This window comes from Dermacentor albipictus, chromosome 4 (assembly GCF_038994185.2).
Source record: "Dermacentor albipictus isolate Rhodes 1998 colony chromosome 4, USDA_Dalb.pri_finalv2, whole genome shotgun sequence".
NCBI lineage: Eukaryota > Metazoa > Arthropoda > Arachnida > Ixodida > Ixodidae > Dermacentor > Dermacentor albipictus.
This window is the reverse complement of record NC_091824.1, coordinates 155,299,664-155,313,378: the sequence shown is the minus strand read 5'-3', so window position 1 is coordinate 155,313,378 and position 13,715 is coordinate 155,299,664. Positions and strand designations below refer to the sequence as shown.

At 43.7% G+C, this 13,715-nt stretch overlaps 1 protein-coding gene and 1 pseudogene across 1 annotated transcript in view; one reads left to right on the top strand and one right to left on the bottom strand.

The window, feature by feature from the left end:
* LOC135903828 (L-asparaginase 1-like) overlaps positions 1-13,715 on the bottom strand; it is a 204,692-nt gene that overhangs the window by 103,069 nt on the left and 87,908 nt on the right. The window lies entirely within an intron of this gene.
* Positions 9,999-10,180, top strand: LOC135903848 (U2 spliceosomal RNA; annotated as a pseudogene).

Below are 13,715 nucleotides of genomic sequence, written 5' to 3'. Positions count from 1 at the left end.
TGTTATCTGGTTGTGATATGTCAATAAGCACATAAATTGGAATGTCAGTTTGCGTCACTTGAAACTTCGAGGATAAAAGTTTACTGGTCCCCACTGATAGTTGTAACGGCGTTTGGGTGAGCAGTGGGCAGCTCAAAAAGGACAGATATTTTGAGAAGTATAATGAAAGCAGTCAGCACTATAATTTATTCCACATACAGCCGTCAAAAGTATGCAAGGGAACACCGATTTTTTATGCAAACATCTGGTAGCGGCTAAACGCACATGCCCTTCAGAAAAGGGTTCAATGACACTAAATGCTTTACAGGAAAACTTACTGTTATGTATAAAGTTCCTAGATGTGAACGCATGCATTACGAGTTATCGTCTTTAAAAAAAAGAAAGAAATCGCTGTTGCCTTCTGTATTGCTCACTACTGTATACCTGCAGTATAAAATCTTGTGGGCTGCGCTTTAATAGAACACTTCTTCTCCACTTTCGTAATTGTCACCATTACAACAATATTCTCTAGCAAGCTTCATTTCCCAAAAAGATGAACACCGCTGCTTTCGGTTAAAGCTTTTCCGTTATCTCGTTGCACTCAGCTACATTAACGCTGATCAGGATGTTTTATATTTTTCCAGTGAAACTATGTATATCGTGGAGCCTGCAAGCGCGCTGTATTGAACGAGTCACGCTTCCCACCCCACGGAAAATAAAGTGGATGGGCGTCAGCTAAAATGTTTGACCTGGTTAGTCTCCCGCCTTTAATCAATTCATCGATCGAATGGTGGCTTGCATTTATGGAGAGAAACGGCACCTCAAACAGGAAAAAGAGAATTCAGCTTGCAGAAGGCCCTTGCTTTTGGTGTCTTTTAGTGAAACGATAGAAGGCAGAAATCTATACTGAAGAGGAACATGCATTTACAAAACAGGCACCATTTTGCTTTTCTCTCTCATTCATCAAGGCTGCACGTTTTCATAATTACAGTTGCCGAACTCGGTGTAAGCTAGAAAAAGTTAACAGCCCCCTGTCTCCTCTGCTGCTGCATGGAAAGTTACTCGCTCGGTAGAGGGGAAAGCAATTACACGCGAGTGAGCTGCGAATTGGATTAATTTCATTCACGTGATTTTGAAAAAAAACAATATTGAATTCAGATGTCGCACGAATATTTTACGAGAGCACTAATCGACTATGGTGAAGGTAGACGATCAATCGTTCCGGTTTTGAAAATAACAGCGTCATTCAAATACTCTTCTTTTTTGAAATCGATGGATAAAAACGCATGTACAAAAAAGCAGTACCTATAGTTGTACTTGCTGTTGTCTAGTTGGTGCACGTTAAATAAAACGTCCAGCAGCATGTTACTCTCCTGTAACCAGCGGAGGCGAAAGGCTGCTGTACACTTCATAATGCATTAGCTATACGATCGGAGGGGTCAGACTTTTTGCAAGACATAACGAGCCGCAGTGTGAAGTACACGTGTGGTGTCTTAGGTCGACCTCCTCAACGACACATGCGATCACTAAATGCACCACCTAAAGGTGCAGCATGCTTGTCGCTAGTAAGCGTCAGAAATGTGAAACACAAGCCGAACACAATTACGTTGCATCCTCGCAGGAGGAGAAAACAGCTCTCGCGGTCGAACGCCCTGCCCTCACCGCTTGGCACCTCGTTTCTCGCGTGGAGAGAATCCTCAGCTGTAGAGTACTTTCGACACCTACCGTGCAATCCGGTGGGGCCAGGGCGAGCGTCTTCCATCCAGTGTTGCCAGATTTGGCTATATATAGCCAAATTGGGCTGCAGAAACAAAATTTTTAGCGTCTACTTGGGCGAGTTTGCTATGTGGCTATATTTGTTCTACTGAAAATTTGCGACTTGGCTTTGTTTAGCATATAAGTGGCGCCCTAATCCACGCTTGAGTGGTGGCTCTCATCTAGTGGAAACAAATCTCTTAGGCTATGTTTTAACTGGCTAAACCGCCAGCGCGGCTGTGCATGTGTGCGTACGCGAAATGCCTCTCCCCTTCCCTTCAGTGCGCAACTGTCTGAGCCGATGGCTTCGATCTTCGATGCCCATAAAGCTCTTCAACTTACGCTGCGCTTCACCATGCTAATATTTGCGCCAGCAACATGGTCTCCTCTGCGTCTTATCGGTTTCAGTCGATACACAGGCCGCCATCGGGATGAGCATGGAAGTAGAGGGTGTTTCACAGCACACTACTGATATGGCTATGCTTAGAAACCGTGAACAATAAAATAGGGTCGGGCGATCGTGGCGCCGGCATGAAAGTAGAGAAGCACGGGTAGATGACACGCTCTAGTGTCCATGGCCATGGACACACTGGAGAAGCCACTCTGCTTTATCACTTATGGCTAGGGGTAGCATTCATGAAATCTTACTCATTTCGCATTGGGATGGCCGACAACACTCTCTGAAATGCCTGTCTTTCCGAGGAGACACTAGAACACATTCTGTGCGACTGTCCTGAATATAACGTTCAGAGACAGTCCCAGGCGTCCTTTCTGGCACACATTGGCAATAGACCATTGTCAGTTGAAACGATTTTCACATGTCCCCGACAGAAGACATCGCCGCTAAAGGCGATGAATGGACTACTTCGGGTTTTGAAAGAGACGTGCTTGGACAAGCGGCTGTGACAGTGATATCACGTACCACGCAAGAGTGACGGACTGTAACTGACGATGTGTGTGCTGTGCTATGTGCTATTTCTCTCTCTCCTCCCCATATTTCATCCCCCCCATCCCGCTCCCATGTGTAGGGTAGCAATCCGGTTAAGCTAAACTGGCTAACCTCCCTGCCTTTCCTTCTCCACTTTTTCCTTCCTTCCTTCCCTTCCTTTACCTGCGAGATGAATTTCAACACGAGAACGTTAAGGGCCCCGTTTCGCAGAATATCCGGTGTGGGCGCACGGTGTCACCGCCGTTGTCTGTATGAGAAAAATTATCCCGAACTACGCCTGGTGGATAGGCGTTACTGAACTCATCGAATTCCTTAAAGTAAAATGCGTCAGAACATTCGTGATGTATGACTTGCAACCTATAGACATGATAGCATTGGATTGTAATTTGGGTGTACGAGAGAACACATTCCTCTTATGCGGAATTCAAACACGAACCCCTTTTCCAGCTGGCGTTTGAGGTCTGTCTTAGAGGAAACGGCGCGCCCAGCTCGGTTCCTTGCAACCGCATCCAGAGGAAGCTCGCATCCATGGCAGCGATGGCGCCCGCAGTGCAGGGAAAAGAAAGAAAAGAACCACAAAGCTAACCTTCGTGCATAGCGTTCATCGCCAGCGTTTGCGGGTGCACATTACTAGTCACCATAACATTACGGCTACTTAAGCTGCAGCTGCCGGTAAGCGTGCGAAGCAGTCAGGTATCTTTGAATGCTATCATGTTCCACTCTTAAGAGGAAGCTTTAGCTCGGGTGCTCCTATCTAAATACATGTAAAAGGAGAATTCGTTTTTCTCGGCAACCACTGCACCAAATTTGACTGGGTTTGCTGCATTTAAAAGAAAAACTTAAAATCTAGTGACTGTTGGTTTCGAATTTTTGAGTTAGGTTGTGAATGTTTTAAAAAAATTGACAAAATTTGCAAATTTTTAGAAAACGAAACTATCAAGTTTACAACTCTGTAACTCAATAAGAAAAAATGATATCGCAATTCTGTGAATTGTATCTGATAGCACATCTAAAGCGGACAAAATTGATATGTTACGCATGAACCTCAAAAAATGTAATAATATGTAATTACAACTTTTGCAGAACCCTTGTACACAATGTAACAAATTCACGTAAGATGTAAAATGACATATAATACTTGTCCGCTTTGAATGATCTAATGGTTGCCGTTTACAAAACTGCGATATCTGTTCTTGATGCAGAGCTATTAGTTTGTAAACTGCATGCTTCTATTTTTTTCAAACTTCTGAATTTTTGAAAATCTTTTTAACAATATTCAAGCCCTAAATAAAAATTCTGCTTCCAACAGTCACTAGAATTTATCCTACTCTCTCAAATGCAACAAATTTTATTAAAATCAGTCCAGGGGTTATCTCAGAAAAATGTTTTTGCGTTTTTACATGTATTTGAATAGACCGCGTCGGACTTGGGCCTGAGCTAAAGCTTCCTCTTAAAGGCGAAGCTTAAAGAGACTGACAACCAATTTTCATGGTACCTATTTTTTTTGATGCAGTAGAAAGCTTACCGGTCAGTGTCTAACCACGAAGTGGTAACGCGGAAAGCACCGTGGAACATTTACTATCCGAATATTTCGATCTGGAGCCAGGATGTAGTCGTTCGATGGAAGCATATTGAAAACGGTGATAGGAGTGCACGATCGTGATTATACGCCGGCATTAGTGAGAGGTGGACGACAAGGGTGGCCGTAACTGTGAGAAAATATTATTTTCTTTATCAAGTCGATGTTCCTGCGAATAATGTTTTCTGACCTGTTAAACTATTTCTGCGATAACAGCTACGGGTTTTCGTGGTTTCCTGTCCAAACGCTTTGGTATTTAACCAGCCAAATGAACCAATCGGATCGAAAATAAGACCCCGCTTTTTTACGCAGTTCGGCGTGTTTCCGTAGCCATGTGTGCCCTTTTGATTTGCGAAGCATAGAATAAAGCGCATGTGTCGAATAATATAGCAACTGAATTTTTAAGCAATAATTTTGATGTACTCAACTATAACCGACTCACCGTAGAGGGATCTCATAGACTACATCCGAAGTAGCAAGATTTCACCACCAGGTTTCGCCACTTGCTGGTTTTTGATATCTTATTTGGTAATTTAGAATTATCATGCCTACTTAAATCGCAAACATCATGCTGGATTCTATCACAATAAATTATTGTAATTTCCTTTCTATCAACGTCTCAAAGCACATCCTCACCCGTGGTCAGTGCCTTTAAGCGTCCTTCAAGTTTTTTTGTTCGTACTTACGTTTGAGAAGGAGAAGAGCAATTCCCTGGAACTTGGGTTTCCGGGGCTAACGAAAACGTGTTCTGTATGTAAGCATCATGTCGCTGTTGTTGATGTTGAGGGTCGACAGTCACGGCGTCACAAACATTTCGTTACGACGGGTTGTGCAAAATGAGATCGCCGTAGTGGAATGTGAAAACGCATATATAAATAAAAGTGCAAATAAAAATGACTATCTTTGGCTACATTTTTTTGCTCGTTTTTGTACTTGGCTACATTTGGGCTACAATTTCTGTAGCTGTCGGCTATGCTGCCTTGTCCGACCTGGCAACACTGCCTCCATCACCGTCTCTCTCGCTTCGAAGTGGACTGTCGCCACAACCGCCGCCACCGCCGCCACATGACCAACGCGATGCAACACCTTTTTTTCTGTCTGGGCGCGCCACCCGTGGTCCCTGTCCAGCCGCCGCACGCTCGGAGAAGGTCACGTGTTTTTTTTTTTGTATCACTCGACTTAACGCCACGTTTTTTTTTAAAGACCATTGCGCAACGAGCCACTGAAGGCTTTCGCCCTAACGAATTTAGTTCTAAAAACACGATCGCAGAGAGGGGCGGGCATAAACATAGGATGAGCTCTTTCCTGCCTTTATGTCCCGACCTTTCTGCGATTGTATTTTTGAACTAAATTCATTATTATTGACCAAAAGCTGTTCCTAGGTTCATTTTTACATTTACGCTTAATCTGTTCTTAGTCGTATTAGCAGTAAGTATGGTTTGTTATACACTTGTCGAATAAATAATCTGGCTGTACACCACAGCAGTACCTCATTTCGGGAGCTAGGAGCTTCGTCAAGCCGCGATAAAATGGCTTTCTTTTTTTTTTCATGCCATGTACAGCCTTTGTCGAAACGATGTGGGGTACTCTGCGCCTTTTCCATATATTTCCTTCGGCTGCGTGAAGTGTATAGTTCCCACTGCTCCACTGACCCTTCATACTTCTGGGTGTTGAGTACGAGAATTCTTTTTTATTCTCTAGGGTTTGATACTTGCAGCATACCACTGAAATAACTTTCAACAGCCTACATAGTATGCATGGTGGTCTCAGGCAACATAGAACTTATACGATCGAGAAAGACTGTACATGCCTGGAACAAATAAAGACTCAGACTCAAGAGCCTTAGTGCTTTTGCGATGCCTGATTGAAGTAAACTTGTTGACAACGAAGGCATCAGTTGAATAGTTGAAAATTACTTGTTTCGAAACCATACGTCGAAATTTACAGTTAGCACCTTCAATTTACAGCTGTAGCGAATGACTCGCGTGACGGATGTCGTCAGCCGTATACGACTTGAACATATGGATTAGGCCATATGACCATATGAAGGCAAAATTTGTTTCCGATAATACGCAAGGACCCGTATTTTTTGTTTTCCTTGATTTTTTTTCTTGCAGAACGTGCTGGCAAAGCACTGTGCTAACGCCTTGGGCGTGAATGACCACTTTCGTCGTTTGAGGTCCAAAGCTGGCTAACTATGACGATGATCATTCAAGCGAACGTTTGTGACACCGACTCTTGCCCTTTGGATCCAGCGTCAGCAGAGGTCGCCGGCCTCACGTCCAGCCTACTCAGCGCTGTGTCCGGACGGACGTGGCCGAAAAAGCAATTAGGCGCTCGCCTGCACAGCCAACCCGTCTTGCGTCGCCGTTTTCTACTTCGTTTGCCGCATGGAACAACAACAGGCATCGTGGCTGTTTCACACACGGTGTCCAAAAGAGAGTATACGAAGAACTGCTTGCTTGTTATCACATACAGCCGAAAACGAGTCTTACACGGCCTTGTAGGTTGGGAGAAGTATGCATTCATAGAAAAAAAGAATAAAACAGCAAAAAAAAAAGAAAACGAAAAGGAGTGGACACGACCTCTTTTCAAGGCAGTATGGGCACTTTAGCGCGACATAGGAACTCTAGACTTGGGCGCAGGTCCAAGAATATGAGTAGCCTATGGCTTACTGTGAAATCAGGAGGCAATTTATGTCTATAGATAAAGCAAAAGAAAAAAAAACTATTACTCAGTGAAATGAAACCAAATGAAAGGGTATGCACGGTGTGGAAAACAACAACAACGGCAACGACGCTACAACGACGACAATTTTTGCACAGCAAAAAGCGAAGAATAACGGTAAAAAAAGGATTTTTTTCTTGTACTCGTCGTATGAGGGCATAAGGACCTTGCCCCAACTTTGCGAAGGCGCTTAAAAGAAAATGTGTAGTTGTAGGAAGAGAAAGCAGCTGCGCATACTTATCCCGGGCCCATCCCTGCACTATGTGCTGACGCCGAGAAATGAAAAAAAAGACAAAAACAAGACAAAAAAAGAAATTGAGCGAAAGTATGCTGTATCTGCTGGAGGAGGTTGGGACACTTTTCCCCCGGAATTGATGACGGTTGACCGAAGCTTTCAGCATTGCGACCCCCGGAGACAATTGCCGGAAGACGTTGCTAGAATATTTGTTTTTGTGAAGAAGTGAAGGGCACTGTTGTCATTTGCAGGTTCTTTTTGTTTCCGAGAAAGCTTTTTCGCCGAACTCGTACACTTCCTGGGATCTGCACAGTGTCCTTGTTAGAAAATGCAAGCAGAAAGGGAAGCGCAGGAGGCGAGGAAACACACAGAAAAATAGGTACGAGAGTTCCGTTCTTTGCTCTGAGCAAGCCTTCATTTTTGTATTGTCGTAGATTTTCATTAGGCCATATCTCCCTGAATTTAGTCGTTCTCAAGAATGTAGGATTTCAGCCCTCTTGAGGAGCTCTTGTAGACGTCAGTCGAAGAATAACTTGGTTTCTGCAGCAGTAAGAATAGAGTACAAAACCTTTTATGGGTAAATAATACAGGTCTCAAAAGCCAGGAGCATCACGAATGAAACTATTGTCCTCTAAGATGCTAATTTCATCCTTTTCGTGTGCTTTCTGCAGAAAAATCTACAAATTTAAAGCAATTTACAAGTGCTTGAAAAGTTTGTTCGACAAGAGAACATAGAAAGCAAAGTGGTATCCGGCATAAGAAAGCGGTTACATTATTCTGCGTCGATCGGCATATATAGAAAAAAGGCGTAAATTTAATCGTATACCTGTGATGACCTGTAGCCTACGACTTAATAAAGATAAATAACAAGAACATCCTTGATGAAGGTTCCCCACTGTCAGTTTACGATTGTTATAAATTTTTAATCAGAGTACCAATGCTTTGATATTCCTCGCACAATCATCTTGCCGGAATAATTTTGTTCTTGGGCATCGAATGAGACGTTTCGTGAGACCGGCTACTGAAGATATCGCTGCGCGTTTGTGATAGTCGCGATAGCTTACAAGGTGTCAGAGTGTCATTCCACTGGGATCAGAAGAAGCAGCTTTGGAAAGTGGAATGTTTTTTTTTTGAACAGGCACTTTACAACCTTTGTATACTCACTGTGTAGTGATAGCGTGCTAATCGCTTGATTTGACTTACTAGTGTTTTACAGTGTTTAACTGTACCTAAAGGCAGCTAATATGATCTGAACGACGCTAGAGTGAGTACGCCAAAGACAGAAATGAACTAAGTAATTACCGACCTCTATCACTACCATCAGTTGTCTCTAAACTCTCAGAAGATATCTTATCATCGTAGGTTATCAATTACATTACAAGTAATAACCTTTTCTTTACTAATCAGCATGAATTCAAATGTAGTCGTTACTACCAAACAGAACTCTTCGACATTTATTTAATTAATTTACGGTGCTTTATGTGCCAAAACCACGATCTAACTATGCTGACATTTAGAAGAGCTATGGAAAGTGAACTAACAAACAACTGAATGAATGAACAGCTCTTTGAATGAACAACAATCATTAATCAGTACCTACATAAAGGTCAAAAATGTGACGTCATTTTCACAGATTTCACGAAGGCACTTCATCGCGTGTCACTTAAAAGAATAATTTAGAAAAACACTAATGAATAATTATTGTTCAGTGGGTTGAAGAACGTCAGAAGAGTAGAAGTGTGATCGTCATTACAGGAAAAGATGAATCCTCCTTTCAATCTGTCACATCCGGTGTTTCGAAAGGGTTTTATTGTTTTTGCGCTATGTAAACAAAATTTGCGTCGACAGGAATTCAACAGCTCAAGTTTTTGCAGCCGATTGTGTCATCTATCGGCCTATAATTCTTCCTAGTGACCAGCTAACGATACAAATTTACCTGGATAAACTGAATAATCGGTGAGCTCAATGGCAAATGAAAATAACGCAGACAAAACCGAACTCATGAGATTTAGCACACGAATATCTTCTTATTCATATACCATTGATTCTGAGCCTACATGCACTCAGTGCCCATCGCGTAGCGAAGGGAGGCCCGGGCCATACACAAGCAATACGGGAGTCGACCCTCTACAGCCTACACAAATGCGGCGTGTTAGCCCGGGCGAGCTGCCACAACAGCCGCCGCAATCGTGAACAAAGAACATCGGAGCAGCGTTTCACTCCCCCGAAACAATCACAGCGAAGCCGAGGAAGCGGCTATAGCCATCGCGCTCTCCCTAAAAGGAGTTGAAGTCAGTGATCGACTTTCAACAGTCGTGTCGCAGCTTCTCAAGTGGAATTATCGCGCAGAATCATCGATAAATATTCGGGTGCCTCAACATTCCTATTGGGTCGGATTACCAGCGAAGTTGCTTAGGCTACATAGATGGGCTGCATACATGGGCTGCATACGTTATGAAATCATACAAAAAAAATGTAAATACGGCACTACACTACACCGACACAAGCACCGCCGCGGTCACCGCACCACCTCCCATGCCGCCTGCCGCAACCGCTGCTGCAGCCGCGCCGGCGCCTCTGACGCGCGTCACGTTATAACCACAGAAGCGCAGGCCACGTGCACAGGCACCGTCATCACACTCATTTCCCATCTCATTATTCGTCAAACAGGATTTAAAATAAAAAAAGCGCACAAAGGCCAACTTGCCAAACTAATTGCTAATGTATGCATGTATCCGTATTATTATGCACAATAAAGAACTCGCGAATTCTCGAATTCTTGAAGTTTCTTGCAATATATATAGTGTCTCTCTTACAACGCCTAAATTATGTGGTTCTATTTAAACCGAAGATATTAAACTTATTTTTGGAAGTCGGCAGAGTGCTTGAAGCTTGCTTCTCTTCCGCTACGGGTCCAGTCCGGTATTTTACTATCTCCGGAATAGGCCCACGCATTCTTATCCATACGACATGGGATGGACGTAAGCCGGCCTCCCTCCTCTCCCCCTCCCCCCGAAAACGCATGCGGGGGATGCATACGGGCAACAGAGGTAAACAGCTTCGTGGTAAAAGACGCCAAAGAGACCAGTCATGGTCATCTGCGTGCGAGCTCACCAGGACATTACAGGCAACGATATCGCCAACTTCGTGGTTCAAGATTTGAAACGCCAAGCGGAAGCCGAGGAATCTGAGTCCGAGGGCATGCACCCTGTAGTCTCGTACCAAGACATCACACAAAATTGAAAGCTAACTCACAGAACCTACCTACGCCTCTCCAAAGCTACATTTACATGATGAATATGTTTATTCTCCCTCTCTCTCTGATCCTACAGAGGCAGTCGATTTTCAAAGTACATTTAACTGGAAACCTTTGATAGAATAGTGCATGCAGACATTATATTTCTAATACCTGTCGAAAGTTTGAATTCCTTCGTCTTTCCTTGCCTCCCGCTAACAAAAAAGAAATTATGGGGTTTTACGTGCCAAAACCACTTTCTGATTATGACGGAAACTTCAGAAACTTGGACCCCCTGTGGTTCATTACCGTGTACCTAAATCTAAGCACACGGGTGTTTTCACATTTCACCCCCATTGAAATGTGGCGCCGTGGCCGGCATTCGATACGGCGACCTCGTGCTCAGCAGCCCAACGCCATAGCCACTAAGGAACCACGGCGGGTCGCGCTAACAAAAACACGAAACTTTTTGCCTACGCTTCCATTATATGCTCAAAAATCAAATATACTTGATTTATATGGAGCCACCATCAATTGTATCTATCCCGAAATTGTGTGCTCCAATAAAGCAGCTAGTTTTATGTTAGGACGTTACTCCACATATACAGGGTGTTTCAGCGACACTTCCAAAATTGCTTAAAGGTCGCCTGTGGTAGACATCACAATTCTAGTTCATAAGCTGGTCTACTCGAAGCGGCGGACAATACTTGCACAAGAATTTGAGATGCAAAATTGACTAATTAATAAACATTCAGTAATTATGTGTTTGACTAATTACATTATGGCCCATATTGCAATTTACGAATTATAGCCATGGATTTCGCAATGCGGATTCACTTGGAACGAATTTTTAACATCACACCAGTTTCGAGATAATAATTCCGCAACATTGCGAAGAAATGTATTGGCGCTCCCGTTAATTTGTTAACAAAACGTTGTTTCATGCACTGAAGCACGTAATTTCGCAATTTCTATGCCCCGCAACGCACGATTATCGAATTGTTCGATGCATTAGCCTTATAACCTTTCTGGGAGACATTAGTCTTAACGGGATATTTCGATTCATTATGCTGTGTTTTGGGGTGTGCTTAGTGTATGTTATGTTTCTGTTTCGTGGTGTGTGCATAGAGGTCATCTCATTTGCCATCGTTCCCGTCTGGAGTAGCATGCTTAGAGCATCGCTAGGCAGACCACTCCAGTATACAGTAAAGAGCCTCTCTCTCTCTCTCTCTTACATAAATAAAGCAAAATAAAGGAGACAGGAAGGAGCGTAAATGCCTTTCGCTCTCTTATGAGGCGCCCTTTATAAGTGGCGTCGTAAGATTTGTCGCTTTCCACCGCAGGGGAGGGACAAAACTCGGCCCTCACTAATTGGCGCTAGGAAGCTCTTCCATGCTTGCCTACGCGGACAACGTTATACACTTGTGCCTGAATTACGAGCACCACATGTTCAGGCTACACGGCCACTTGGAATTTAGAAAAACGCAATCTATTGCGGCGCACTTCGCTCCTATGGCATGAACCGCACGCGCCGGCTACAAAATCGAGTTCTGGGGTAGGACGCAAATATATCAGGCTTATTTGTTTTCAACGGTCTTCAGGTGGTTTCTCGGCAATTTTAACTAGGTTTAAGACTGCGCAGCAGAGCTTCCTTAAAAAAAAATGGTACAGCTAAAGAAAACACCCTCTATAATATCTTACGTACAAACAATCATCGCGATGTTCAGGACACGCTTTTATAATATTGGTTCTGACGAATTTTGAGTTCGTCTGATCTTGCTCCTCTTCATCATTATTTTTTTTGTTTGCTCAGTCAGCTCATGTTTGGAACGCGCCACAATCCCGTTTTCTTAGAATCCGTCTCGAATATTGTCCTCCAACGTTCTTCTACATACGTTAGCTTGCACCACTGCGCTGTTCGCAAAGCTCCTCACGTGAAAGACGTCTCCGACCAAAAAATTGGAACGCAGGTTGCTCCATTCGCACTGGGCACCGAGCGAGCATAATCAGCTGTTGCATCGTTCTCATGGAACGCTCGCACATTCTGCTCAATATGCAGCTCCACTCGGGCCGAAACCTAGTTTCAAGTAACTTGCGCGGAAAAACCAACAAAGCCTTGTGGAAGACGCTGCTTTGTGCAATGCTGCGCGTCTGCGCCAGAATATGCCAGGCGTTTTCGGGCTTAGCGCACAAGAAATGAGCCTCCAAGCAGAATTCATACAACTATATAACTGTGCACGCTGAACTTGCAAACTAAAATTGGTTCTCTTCGTAAACTCCTCGAAACCACTCCAAAGAAACCCTTCGAAACACGTGGCTAGTCTTATAGCTCAACTCGAAAAAAGCACAGACTTACTCATCGCTTCTCCGGCTCTCACATTCGGTTACAGTATTTGTTGCTCTGTCGCTTTGTTTCTCTCTTGTGCTTTTTTATTTTATGATACAAAAATACAGAAATCCAAAAGAAAATACTATAATCAATGTGAAGGGAAGATTTCGCGACATGGTTACTCAAACACTTTAATTTCTGCGTCATTGGCGTAAAAAAGAAACTGGTGCGCGTATGTGCGCTCTCGGGCACACGTGTTACACAATGTGACACTCGCAGAGATCGTATAAATTAGTCAGTTGTCGGCGTGTTGGCACGATAGAAGCGTACGTGTGATTGTGGACTACTGGTTAAAGCATCGGGCTGTTCTGCTAGGTGGCCGAGGCTCAATCACCCCACTGGGAACGTATTACAATTGTTTTTTTTTAAGTATGAGCTATTGGGGGAGACAGCAGCAGCAACCAGCAGCCATGGTCATGTAATCCTGGGAGAATACCCAAAGAAAGCTTCGCTCCAAATGCGGTGGCAAACAAATTGAAGTCAAGAAAGAAAGAAATCATGCAGCTTCCTCGAGAAAAAAACATCTGGGCCCATAGTCACCAACACTTCTTAGGCAAGAATTGTTCGTAAGGGAAAACTACAGGCAATCCTGATGCTGGACTTATTATTGGCGAAGGCGGGCAGCCAATGTCAAAGAGCACTTGCGAACGAAAAATTTTGTGAATTCGATCCCCGGAGCATAATTCAGAAAAAGTTCTTGCTCTAGAATTGTTCGGGAGAAAAAACTTCAGCCAATCGTGATGCTGGACACACTATTAGCGAAAGCGAGCGGCCAATCGCAAGGAGCCCTCATTAACACGGAGCTTTGTACTTCATGATTTCCACCACAGTTTACCTGCTGGAGCACTAGCTTTTCGGGTATTCATA